A 14,202-nucleotide genomic window follows, 5' to 3' on the forward strand; every position below is an offset into this window, starting at 1 on the left:
AGCAGGTTATGAAATCAAGGACAAACATATGCTGGTCCCATAATCAAGTAGTCGAATCAACAGAATCAGATAAGAGAAATAAAAATCCAAGCATGAAGCCAGGGAAAGCATGATCTAAGGTGGGTGTAACAGCTACTCTTCGTTCGGTTTCTGTAGCTCTGAATGGGGATGTGTCTTGTACCATTAAAAGTACCACCAGAATCTGTTCACTCTGCTTCCTTGCAATTAATTGAGAGCACAAAGGAGAAAGGTGAAGTTTGCTTATGGGGAAGAGTGTGTTTGTATTGGTAAGAAATTCTATTGAGGACCTCCAGAATTTAAACATGGCAGCATTCTCACTGGAAATACACTGGGCAATAGGCAGGGGGGAATATGGCCTGAAGGGCTGCTCCATGATCATGCTCCATGGCATTCTCCAGCTGACTGTTGGGGATCCATGGGTCAGGTCAAGGTGCTCTCTAGAAAAACTCCGTGAGAATGCACAAATTATTGGGGGAGTGGGTAACGTTAGCACACTTGGGAGTCCTAGCAGCTTAGCTCAGCCATGTTTATATATTAGTCTCAAGGGGCTGGAATGAAGAAGCTTAAGCACTGGGGAAGGTTAGGCTCTGCCTATAGAAGCCTGAGAACACTGGGCACTAACAGGGCAGAGAGACAGGGTTAATCCTAGGGGTGCTCTGCAGCCCACTCAGGGAGGAAGGTAGGGAGTTGAGTTCAGCTTATGGGCTGCCCCGGTACCTACCTTTACTCCAACTTCAACCACAATAGCTCAGTTTTTTCTGTTTTGCACATTGGGTTTCTGTGATTTTCTTTCACCTGACTTTAGCAGCCACCACCCTGTATCAACAATACTAAAACAGAAGGGAGAGGCATAGCAAAAATTTACAGGCATTTCTATTAAATAGAAAAGGGAACTTAAGCTGAGCCTTAAGGGAGGAGAAGGTTGAATAAGTTCAGAAAAGCAGTTGGGAAACAGTAAATAGAGAAAACATGTGGAGATTGACAGTGTTTTCCTTTTTTTTTTTTTAAGTTATTTATTCAGACTGTATCCTCTGGTTTATAAATAGGCCGCAGTTATAATTGATGATCATTCATGGAATGCTTCTCTGAAACTCCAGTCTTTCAAGGGCCAGGAGAAAATGTGTAAATGTGTAAGAAATGGGCCGTAATATGAAACACCATTAATAAAACCTAATGCAAATGCATGCAGAAATGTAGTGTTCCTAGCCAGGTGTTTGCTGTCTCCCTCTCCCTTTCTCACTTCTGAATTTGTTCCTGATTTACTATGCAAAGTGCCTAGGGTTAGATGACATTTATACTTGGGATATGAAAGAATTAGTATAGAAACTGGGAGATAAAAACAAAAAACAAACAGTAGAGAGGAGGTTACCAGGAGGACAGTGCCAAGGTTGCAGATCAGGATGCCCCCATCTCATCAGGTTTTCTTCATTGAAGACCTTGAACACAGCATTCTTCCTCAGTCCCATAATCCAATAACCTGTCAGAATCTTACAGAATTCCAATTTCCTCAATTCCTAAGATGATAATATTTTCACTAAACCAATTTGTTTCACAGGTTGCCTACACTTGAGAAATACTCCATTGCACATGCACATGCGTAGGTGTCCAAAAGAAAGGAATATTTATATCAATAGTTAATTAGGTTAGGGATAGATTTGTATTTGTTGCCTTTAGCATCATTCTCAATTTTCCGATATTGTTCTATTCTCCAATATATTTCAGTAGCACTTGCATCACTAGATAGTGTTCATTTTAGCCTTAAAAAGAGTATGAACGAAAAAATCCCTTTTATCTGTTTCCTTTAAGTTTCTTTTAGTACACATAGGGCAAAAATGAACTGATTACCCTAAATATTCTACCTTCCAGTCACAATGAAGTTGGTAAAAGAAGGAGCATGGGCTTCACTCACAGCTTTGAGGGATTAAAATGAAGATTTAGTGGCAGTAGCAGCAGCAGAAAATTGCTATATGATAAAAAAATTTCTTAGGAAAACATCTAATACTCAGTCCTTTCTTGAATCTGAAGCATTGGCTATCAAACATCTCCAAAACTATGAAATAACACACTAGTTATGTTTCAACAACTTTTGCAAGAATTTGAAAATATTTCTAAGCCCTCACCTATATCCCAGCTCTCTAAATAAGAACAGGTGTTAAGTATCCCTCTCATTCTTACAATAAGGTCGTTTCATGATATAATACAACTACTGCCAATAGCATTTTGGCTATTCCAGTCATCCCCCCAAATACCCTAAATTCTTAAAGTACTACTAGAATTGAAAAGGAAACTCCATCCAGCTTATCAAATGTAATAGCAATGTGTGTACAAAAATGCCTCTTGACAGGCAGAATTTGTAGCTAGTCAAAGAGTATTATTTTCACACAGTCTTTAAGATTTTTAGAATCCTTTCCTAATGACAAAGATTTTACTTAGTTTAGCCATAACGTGTATAAATTTCACATTCCATGAAGATTTTCAGAGAGAAGGGTGAAGGTATTCTCTTGGGACGAGATGGCAACATTAGATTGTACATTACAAGGATGTTACACCAAACCACTAGCTAATTAGAAATTAAGTTCACAGCATGACCTAGACAAGTATGGCTTACATTTTTTGGTTCCCAACATCTATCTATACCTTGGGGTGTGAAAGAACTAGAATAGAAATTGGGAGGTTTCTACTTTAAAAATCAAATCAGTTTTCTCCATTTTGATGTGTATAAAAACCATCCAATCAACAACAACAACAAAAACTACTTTTCTAAGGTGTGGAAGTTTCAGTAACTTCTTTTCTGTGCGGTCCTCAAGAAGTAAGATTCAAGTGTCCTCTGTATTTGAACATTATGTGTCTGTAAAGAATGGCTGCATATCACAGGGGTTCAGGAAATCGCTGTTCCTTCTTTCTTCCCTTGTGGTCTAGTTAGCATTTCCCAAACTGGTATCCCTCCCAGAGCTACTCCCGCGACTGTGACTTGAACAAAAGGCTTGGGAGTAGTGGAAGAGGAAAGAATTGCAGTAAAATTAGTTTTGGGAATATGGGTTGTAACATCTATTGCTTGGTGATTTCCAAAGCTCAGTAGCACATTAAATGCTCTAAGAGAATATGCAATTAAAGTGGGATCAAACTCTGTTTATTTGAGCATTTCCCAAGTTCAGCTGAGCACAGAACCACATTTGCTCTAGGCTATGCACTGGGCAGTCCCTGGGCTTCTTTGGGTAAATGCTCGGACCTGGGGCTACAGACTCTCTTTGTCACTTGTTAACTTTGAGACTTTGGGCAAATTATTTCTGGTCTTGGCACACTAATTTCCTCATCTGAATTATATGGAAAATAATGCCTATCTCACATGATCTTGTGATTAAGCAAATTAACTGTAGATGCTCAATAAATGCTTATGTCCTTCTCCCATTTACAATCCATGACAGCATAAATGTTTCGTGCCTCAACTTGTATCCCAAGATTCTCTCTAAAATGACTACTTTCTTTGTCCAGTCTCGCATCCCAGTAACGTGAAGTGTTCACACTTTTAGAGTCATACTCCCTAGATTGTAGCCGTAGATTGTGACCTGAGGCAAGTGACCTAACCTCTTTGTGCCTCTGGGAAAAAGAGAGAAAGCAATAGTACCTGTTTCTTAGGGTTGTGAAAAGTAAAGGTTACTGTGAATAAAGCACTCAGAACCACATCTGGCATAGGGTAAGTGCTCAATAATCCCAGCTCTTGGTTTTCCTGTCTTCTAATCATACACCATGCTTCAGCCACACTTGGCTCCTTGTCCCCAAAGATAACTGATTTTTTCCCATATCCACATCTTTGCTCTTGCTGATCCCTTTACCCGAAATGCCTTTCCTTACCTCTTATGCCAGGTGAAACCCTATCTATCTCTCAAGACCCCTCTCTAGTGCTACCTTCTTCATGAAGCCTTTCCGGAATTTCCCCAATTAAACATCTTTCTCCTGGGAGGAATCCCTTGAGCACTTTGTAGCTCGTCCCTGGCTCTTATCGTGTTCCACTTTGTATCCAATGAGTTTTATACTCCTAGAGAAACTGGTAGACTGGTAGCATTTATCTCTGTACCTGCCCTGCTTCTCACTCTTTTCCCCTCTCTCTCTTCCTCCCTTTGTCCCTTTCCTTCACCTCTCCCTCTCATACAAACCTAGCACACAGCATCCAGCAGTGTGATCCAGCGGGAAACAACATCAGGCTGGAAACCAGGAAACCTGGGCTCTGGTCCCAGGCCACTCACTCTGGAGCTTTGGCTCCTCTTTTGTACAACAGTGGGTTGGATTAGACCTTCTCTAACCTTGTTTAACCTGTCTATGCTCCTTGGGGGCAGCCATACATATGCCTGTTGAACTTCAAGTGAATAGAAGGAACAAAGTTTGAGCCTAGAAATCTCTGTTCAGAAACCCATGATTGCACTGTTTGTAAAAGCAAAAGACAGAAACAGTCCAAATAAGAAGCATAGTATAATGGAATACTATGCAGCTGTAAGGAAAAGAAGAGTAAGGAAGCTTACCTTAGGCTGATAAGAAAAGATCTCTAGGATATACAAAGTAAAAAAAAGCAGGGTACAGGACAGTGTTTGTAGTGTGCTACCTGTTGGATATGAAGGGCGGAGAGGTAATGAGAATATATATTTGCTTTTGTTTATATATGCATAAAGAAACACAGGGAAGGTACAATAAAAGAATACATAGGAAACTAAAAATATGGTGACTAAAAGAGGAGTAGGGGTGGGATATAGGGTGAATGAGGACAGAGTAAGACTTTCAATGCATACCCTTTAGTATAATTTTGATTTTTAATAATATAAATGTGTTACCTTTTCAAAGAAAAAGCTAAAACTAAAAAAGAAATTTCTGATTGTGACGAGTTGTTTTTTCAAAAAAAACAAAAACAGATGTATCATTTATTTTTAGTCGTCAGTGGGGCTGGAGAAGAACTAAGGAATGATTTTCTAATTTAATACTGCAGCTTATATTGGCATATGTCTTAGTTTGCCAGCTGCAATTACAAATACCACACAATGGGTTGTATCAAGTAATGAGAATTTATTGGTTCACAGTTTCGAGGCTAGGAGAAATCCAAAATCTGGAAATTGGCAAGGCTTCCTTTTGTCCCAAAGACCAGCATTCTGGTGCTGGCTGCTGGCTGCTGGCAAGCCTTGGAGTTTCTTGGCTGTCAGTCACACGGTGTGCCCTCTCCTTTCTCCTCTGGTTCCGGCTAACTCCCTGTTTCCAACACTTTGGCCTTCTTCTTCTAAAGCCTCCAGTAATCCAGATTAAGACCCACCCTGTTTCAATTCACCACATTTTAAGTAAAAATAACCTTTTCAAAAGGTCCTATTTACAATGGTCTCGCACTCACCAGAATGCAGATTAAGATTAAGAACTTGTTGAAATTGAGGTGCAGAACTCAATCTCCCACAGCCTACTACTGTGAATCCCTGCTGCAGAGTTGCCCATGAGATTGTGAAATTTTGGTACTTGCGTTATTTCCGGAGTTACCTTCCCAAAGTGATTCTCGAGTTCTCCTCATGCCACCTGATTCGCGTGGCTCGGGAACCAGAGCCTCCGTCCATCTGGGATGTAGCCGGTGATCAGTGCAGTCATGGGTTTCTGGATAGAGATTTCTAGACTCTTTTCCCTGGTGGAAAGCCAGGGGCAGCAGCATCAGCACCCCTCTCCCTTTTTTTTTTTTTTGAGGAACTTGGAGAAAATAGATGAGGTGGAAGGAAGGGGAAGACTAGTAAATTCTCAAAACTCTTGGAAGCTGGGATGGTAAATTAATAGAGGAAGGCCTGGAGAAGGGTTGTGTCCACTCTTAGGGAGCTGCCCGTGGCTGAAGATGGTAACTTCGCCACTCTAACCTCTAGACACACTTCCGAGGATGTTTTCAGATAACTCTCCTCACTGTTCATAAAATCTCTCCCTCAGATAGTATAAATCTTCCTACCAAATGGGTGAAAGGCCAGGCTCTTTTGAAATCTCTGTTAAACTGCTGCCATAAGAAACTTAGGCCTACAAATATTTTTGTTACTACTACAGAGGCCCATTACAATTTGAAATCCGGTGTAGGATTTTGTCAGCTTGCTTTGGTCCAAGGTCCTCTTTGGAGAGACTCTAAAAAGTAAATTACTTGCAGCTGAGACAAGCCCGTCCTTACCCGACGTGTATTGCATTAAACCCGAGCAGTCCTGCTTGGCGGCTCCTGGGAAGGCTTCAGAAGAATTTTCAAAGCTTTCTCAAGAATAAATAAATAAATAAAACACCCTCATCCCTACCCCCATCCCCTGTCCTCTTTAGAAAACAAACAACAATACTGCTCTGTTCACCAAATACAAGGGGAATTTTCTGTTTAAAGTATTTTTTTTTTCTTATTCCATATTGGCAGCACTTATTAAGAAGCAGATGCCTTTCAAGTTGGGTGAACTTTGAAACATAAGCACACAAGCATCCAGGTACTTACAACTTTTTCAACCTTAGATACATCCTTACAACCTTCATCTAAAAAACATCTTTTAAATGTTTACTTAAAATTGTATCAGTTAAAAAGAAAAAAAGCATGTCTTTGACTATATCTGCCGAGTAATTAGGTTTGCATTTAAAGCAAGTAAGTAAAATGTCTAAGACTCTAATTCCCTTTTCACATTTTTGGAAACAGCTTGGTAGTCAGATGGACATGGGTTTGAATTCTGTTTCCATCACTTACTAGTTGTAAGACCTCATGGAATTGACCCAACGTCTCTGTGCTCAGTTTTCTCATCTGTACAATGGAAGTAATTATAACAGGTATCAGAGACTAGTTGTGAGGGTTAAGTGAGTACATGTAAAGTACTTAGCAGATCCCCTAGAGTTGTGTGTGAACAATGTTAAAACAAAAACAACAAAACTAAAAAAAATGTATTATACCAACAAGCTCATTTGGGGGAACTTTTTACTAACTGGAACTTACAAATGTGTCCTCATTTCTGTGACTCTTTTAAGGGCTCCAGTTTCAGTCTTAAATAAAAGACTTTTCATTAAAATTGCTTGTTTTTACAAATTGCTTGCTCTAAGCCATGAGTAAAAGAAAGAATCAATGAGAAGAAACCAGCCTGCGAACAATGAAAAGCAAGAGAGGAAATGATTTCATTGCTTCAGTGGCAAATGGTCAGATATATTAGTGGGGTTTTTTTTTTTTTTTGTCACCTTCTGTCATCCTCTGCAGGGACATCTCTCATTTATGCTGTAACTATGCATCTGCAGGCACCCAGTATCTGAAAGCAGAGAGGGACACGAGGTTACCCCAAGATTAGTAGTATGATTTTGGGGCAAGATACTCAGCAGCTAATGCCTCAATCCAGGTGGAAGGGTTTCTCCTCAAACAAGCTGCCTGTTAAACTCTCTCACCGCTTTGGGGAAGTGATTTCTCTCTCTGTTGCTCTTTGTTTCTCACCCATCCCAGCTTATGAATTTCTGCAATTTCTTGTATGAATTCTAGGCATGAATGTTGTCCACGGCTGGAATCCTTTACATAGGGCTGCAAACTAGGTCAAATGGGGGCGTGGGGGGCTATCTTGAGGCAAATGGCACTCTGTCACTGCCACAGTCTTCCCTGAACTTCCAAAAGAACACAAGCCATGACAACAGAAGCCACGCCTGCCTTCTGCTCCCAGACCAGCAGCCTGGCTTGCCACCATGGGTAGAGAGGCCATTGTGCTCGGGGCCCTGTAAGGCAAGCTAGGATCTGGACACTTGGCCTCCCCATGGAGTTCTTGTTCTATGGCATCTGTGGTATATTCCAAATGTTAGTTGCTTCCTCAAGTTTTCCACCAAATGTGATGGAACCAATTACTGAAGACCCCACTGATAATGTCGGGAACGGTTTTGTCCCACAGAAATAAAACGCAAGCTTCCTATGTAACTTAAAAATTTTCTAGAACCACATTAACAAAGTAAAAATAAAGTATTGAAATTAATTTAAAAAAAATGTTTTATTTAACCCATCATATTCAAGACAGTATCATCTCAACATGTCATCAAATTTTAAAAGATTAAGATACTTTACATTCTTTTTTTCTTCCCCTACTATGTCTTTGAAATCTGGTGTATATGTAGAGTTCATAAAATTTACGATTAAAGTAGGTTCAAATACTCAATTTGTTCCAAACACACTTAAAAGTTTCCCAATAACCAAAGCAAGTATCGGTTTGTTCATTTAAATTTTAATTAAAATTAAATAAAATTACAAATTCATTTCCTCTGTCACTCTAGCCACATTTCAAGTGCTTAACAGCCCCAAATGGCTCCTGGCTGCTGTCCTGAGCAGCACAGGTTGAGAAGATGAGGAAAACGTGCAAATTGTCACATGCAGAGTCCTCATATCCTGAGCTTTTCCTTTCCTCCTTCTTAACAGCTACTTGCCAAAGGAAAAATCCAGAAACTTTTCCTTTTTAAATTGGTCTCAACAATAAGGACTCAGAATCATTTATATTTCTGTGTTGGGATCATTAGAATCAAGCCACCCGAAATAGGCGGTTGGAATTATCAGCTCTTATCTGAGAGTTAAATGTGATAAACCTTTCCCAAGAAGAACATGTAGGAAAATGTTAAAGAACATACTGAAAGAGTGGGGAGAAATTCAACTTCCCCAAGTTGAATTCTTGATATTCTCACAAGCAGTGTGGACAACCAAAGCTATAGGCTCAGCCCCCAGTCTTGGGGTTTGTTCACATGAAACTTAACCCCACAAAAGATAGGTCAAGTCTACTTAAAATTTAGGCCTAAGAGTCACCCCCAAGAGCCTCTTTTGTTGCTCAGATGTGACCTCTCTCTCCAGCCAATATGATGAGCAGTCTCACCACCCTCCCCCTCTCTGCGTGGGACATGACTCCCAGGGATGTGGACCTTCCTGGCAACGTGGGGCAGAGATCCTGGAATGAGCTGAGACTCAGCATCAAGGGACTGAGAAAAACCCTAGAATGAGCTGAGAATTAACATCGAGACTGAGAGAACCCTCTGGACCAAAAGGGGGAAGAGTAAAATGAGACAAAGTGTCAATGGCTGAGAGATTCCAAACAGAGTTGAGAGGTTATCCTGGAGGTTATTCTTACGCATTAAGTAGATATCACCTTGTTGTTTAAGATGTAGTGGAGAGGCTGGAAGGAACTGCCTGAAAATGGAGTGCTGTGTTCCAGTAGCCATGTTTCTTGATGATGATTGAACAATGATATAGCTTTCACAATGAGACTCTGTGAATGTGAAAACCTTATGTCTGATGCTCCTTTTAGCTACTATATCAACAGAAGAGTAGAACATATGGAATAAAAATAAATAATAGGGGGAACAAATGTTAAAATAAATTCAGTTTGAAATAGTGGTAACTGAAAGCGAGGGGTAAGGGGTATGGTACGTATAATTTTTTTTTTCTCTATTATCATTTTATTTCTTTTTCTGTTGTCTTTTTATTTCTTTTTCTAAATCAATGCAAATGTACTAAGAAATGATGAATATGCAACTATGTGATGATATTAAGAATTACTGATTATATATGTAGAATGGAAAAAAAAAAAAAAAGAACATACTGAAGCCCATTGACCTGATGTGACTAATGGATAGTTTGTTATTGAAAAACGATATTTAAGATGGAACTAATAAAAAATAATTTTCATTTTTGAATTACACTTTTTAACTGAGATGAATTTCATCTAATATAAATTCAACCATTATAAAGTGGCATAAAGTGGCATTTAGAACATTCACTGTGTGGTGCAATTACCACCTCTATCTACTTCCAAAACAATTTCATCACCCCAAAATAAAATCCCATACCCATGAAGCAGTTATTTCCTCTTTTCCTCCCACCCTATCCACCCCAGGCCCTGGCAACCATCCATCTGCCTTCTGTCTTTATGGATTTATCTGTTCTGGCTATTTCTTATAAATGGAATCAACGTGTGACCTTTGTGTCTGGCTGCTTTCACGTAGCAGTGTTTTCTAGGTTCCTCCATGTTGTAGCTTGTATCAGTACTTCACTCCTTTTTATGGCTGAATAGTATTTCATTCTACAGACATGTTTTGTCTATCCATTCATCAGTTGATGGACATTTGTTTTTTCCCCCAGTTTTTGGCTATTAATAGTGTTGCCATGAACATTCGTGTACAAGTTTTTGTGTGGACATATGCTTTCAGTTCTCTTGGGTGCGTTCTAAGAGTGGAATTGCTGGGTCACATGATAGCTCTATGGTTAGCATTTTGAAGGACTATTCAACTGTTTACCACAGTGGGTGCACCATTTTACATTCTCCCCAGCACCTGCATAAGGGTTCCAGTTTCTTTTCATCTTCACCAACACTTGTTATTTTCTTTCTTTCTTTTTTTTTCTTGCCATCTTAGTTGATCATGAAGTGGTATCTTGTTACAGTTTTGACTAACGACTTTGAATAAATTTTCATATGCTTGTTGGCTAGTCCTCTTCTAAATCCTTTGTCCATTTTTTAATCGGGTTGTTTGTTCTTTTTGTTGTTGAGTTGTAAGAGTGCCTTACCTATTCTGTATGCTAGACTCTTATCATATAGATATGTTTGCAAATATTTTCTCCCATTCTGTAGGTTGCATTTTCACTTTCTTGCTATTGTTCCTTGATGTACAAGAGGTTTTAATTTTGATGAAGTCCAATTTATTTATCTTGTTATTTTTGCTCATGCTTTCAGTGTTATATCTAAGAATACACCGTCAAACCCTTGGATTACATTTTGAAAGAAAAATAAAATGATAGATTTATATCTGCAAAATTACATACTTCAACATTTTATTTGGACTTGAAAATTATAAATGTACATTCATCTGCTAATCTGTTGATTAACAAAGAGTTTCTCTGATTATGTTTACTGAGTGAAAGGCCACCTCCTTTTCACATAAGCCATGGCTATATGATATACAGTTCTGTTTTCTTTAAAGTTGAATAAGAACTTAGAGATATTTGCAAAGCAATCTGACTGTTCAATATTTCAAAACTTTTGTACTTTCCATTCTCCCCCAATTTTTTACTATCTTCCTCACACATAATCTAATGGCAGTATTTTTTGCCTTTAATCAGATATTTCAAAAGTATACAACTTAGTTTTTTCTGAAAGAACTCTGACACTCATATCTCATTAGTTTATGTAATACTTAGTTCTAAGTATGACTGGCATAAACAAATTTGGGAACAAACTCAACTGACTTAGTAAATATATAGCTCAATGGGTGGAAACAGAAATGCATGGGTGTACCAGCATCTAACCTACTTGCTGAGTGGGGTTAGTGTACCATGGACATCAGCCAATGTGCTTGCTACACTGAGGTTTTGGAATAGAGTTAAGAAAGTTTCTCCTCTCCTATTCTAGAGGTCTAAATCCAGAATTACTTTAAAATAATTAATATGCAATGATCAAGCACACAATGCCCTGACACGCTACCTTCTAAGCAGGTGCCTCTGGCCTAATGATTGGCTGTGTCAACTTGGGCAACGAATGTGACCACCAGTGCCTCAGTTTTCTCATCTCTAAAATGGGGCTGATATCTGATAAAAGAGCAAAATACGATGATATTTGCTAAAACTCTGTAAACTGGAGAGCATATTATAGTTGCTACTTAGCATTAGAACGCTGAGACTAATTATCCTGATTATTTTATGAGTATTTATTTCTAAATATTTGTGTCACATTATATTCAGATTTGTCATTATACGCATAGTCTACTTATTTATGGATTGATGGAACCCCATACTAGAACGAAGGATCCATGAAGGTAGTTAGCTTTCACTGTTTTGCCCATTACTCTATTTCAGAGCCTAGAATAGTATAAGGCTATTAATTCATATTTGTTGAATAAGTGAGAGAATGAATTGTTTTATAAAACAGCAAATGTGTTGTTAGTGCTCAAAAATACTCATTCATGAGTAATGATGGTTTAAACATATCAGTCTTTAGATAGTCCTAGTATAAAATTAATGTGTGGAAATCCAAATGAAATATTTCTGATATAAGGAAACTTTCCAGACTAGCTGTGTTAAAAAGATGTCAATTTTAGAAAGTATGTAAAAATTAAGAAAATTTATTCAAATTTTCAAATTTTGTCCTGATTGTAAAATTTTAGGCTACAGGCACAACAGAAGACAAGTTTTAATTGGGTTAATATAATATAAATAAGGAAATTACCATTCCCTTTTCTCTAAATAAAACATGTAGCTGCCAATACTGCTATTCTCCAATATCTCATTTCCCCTTTCTAGGCACAAGGAGGGTTGTACATTTCTGGTGCTTTAAAGCAATGTACAGCCATGTAAATTGATTTTTCAAATTAAATGTGGATGGAAGTGACCACGTGTCATTTTTGTGTAGAAGCATTTCATTGCTGGAGCTTAACCCTTCATCACACTTTTCTCTTACAATGGAGATTGGGGAAGCATGCCAAGACATGGACATACCATACTATTAAAGTGTTCTAGAATGCTGAGCTGACACGTGGAGAGGACAGTTTCTCCAGATAGTTGCTTGAAACCATGATTGACTTTGCATAAGCAATAAATTAACTTTCTTTGTGTTAAGCAACTGGGATTTGGGAATTGTTTGTTATCGCATCATATCCTAGAGTGTACTGATATATATATTGACAAGATTTTCATTTATACTTTGAAAGAAAAGTTAAAATGACAACTTATATCTGCAAAAACTTTTAATAAAGTGTTATTTCCATGGTTGTTATAGATATAACAATGATGAATCCTAGCTTCCTCTAAATGAATTTTGATTCTAATGTGAGGATAAACCCCTCAGCAAAGCTACTTCTGAGATAGTTGGGAATAATCATTTGGAGTTATCATCATTACTGCCTAAGGTCTTTAATCTCTTTCTAGATTCCTGCCTTCCACGGAGATGTCTTCTTGAACAATCTCTCCAAATTTGAACCGTCTTTTCTTTGCCTATATTTCTTTTTGGTCAATGGGTAATACATTTTTTTCCACCAAAGGTAAAATTCAAAATTGTGAGGCAGGTATTTATAGTGAAGTCTGAATACTTGCTTTTCACTTTTTTTGAAATATTAGAGTAACTTGTTAAGTTCGTGTGTGCCCTCTCTCTTGTGAAGGAAATTAAGAAACTTAAGTGGGAGTAGAATGGGGTAGGGAGGTGATTCATCCATCAAATGACGATTTATTCAAGTACTCTCTGTGGTAAAGGAAAACACTTAAAAGTCATCAACTCAGAATAATATTGGAAGAATTTAAGCTGAAGCATTTCCCAGTGTTGCCATTGTTTTCTTTGGTATTTTATTAACATTGTGGGTGGGGAGGTGCTAGAGGCTGTGACTTAAATAAGTGAAAGGGAAACAACTTTCATCCCTAGTGGATTCCTGGTATTTCCTCTTGAGGGTAGCTTACATCTTGATTCTCTTTGATTCCTAAATGCCTGCTCTGTGCAAGGTGAAAAGCTCTCCTGTCGTCGGGGAGTTCCCCTTCTGTTTGTGTTGATCAACCTTCTGAGAAAAATGTTAAAGTATCTGCCTTCCTCGATCTCTTTCATATATATCAAAAGTCAACCTTTGTACAAACATTCATGCCATGATGAAGGCCTGAAAGGAAGAACTATCTTTAGTTTGTTGGGACAATTTCATTTCATCTTATTCACAAATAATTCATTTTAAAATACACTTAGAAATATAAAACCATCAGGTCTCGACTTTATTGATTGGAGACATAAGCCTGATCCAAACTGAGTCAAAAGCCTGTTTTGTTTTTTTAAACTTATTTTTTTTTAATTGTAAAAAGTCTGTTTTTGAGGGTGGATCTTTAGGGGGGAAAGGTCTGGAGCTTTTTCAACCAAGGAAAGTGCTCTGAAGGGGCCACAGCACTGCGTAGGCCGTCACAGAGCAGGGAGAAAACCGGTGTCCGTGAGGCTGTTTTCTAAAGAGCGCTTCTGTGATGACACCACCTTCCCTCCCCAGTGGCTGCGGCTCCAAGGTTTATACACAGCCTGGGGGGCTGACGGGGTGGGTCCGCTGGCTGTAAAGAGGACCTGCACTTGACCCAAACGTCGGATGTCTGTCTCAGGGAATGGGGGTTGGGCGAATTCAACCCCCAAGCCACCCCTGGGGCGTCTCCTGCAGCCAGGGCGCCACCAGTCCCGAGGAGTGACTCCGGAAGGGGACCGGCCTCAGGTT

The 14,202-nt window shown here is 38.8% G+C and overlaps 1 long non-coding RNA gene across 1 annotated transcript in view; it reads right to left on the reverse strand.

Moving 5' to 3' along the window:
• Positions 1-7,165: 7,165 nt before the first annotated feature.
• LOC143660825 (uncharacterized) overlaps positions 7,166-14,202 on the reverse strand; it is a 29,259-nt gene continuing 22,222 nt past the window's right edge. Inside the window, exon 3 of the long non-coding RNA XR_013164263.1 lies at positions 7,166-7,280. This is a non-coding gene — a long non-coding RNA (uncharacterized LOC143660825). The remainder of the gene's footprint in view (positions 7,281-14,202) is intronic.

The sequence above is a fragment of the Tamandua tetradactyla genome, chromosome 17 (genome assembly GCF_023851605.1).
Source record: "Tamandua tetradactyla isolate mTamTet1 chromosome 17, mTamTet1.pri, whole genome shotgun sequence".
Taxonomy (NCBI): domain Eukaryota; kingdom Metazoa; phylum Chordata; class Mammalia; order Pilosa; family Myrmecophagidae; genus Tamandua; species Tamandua tetradactyla.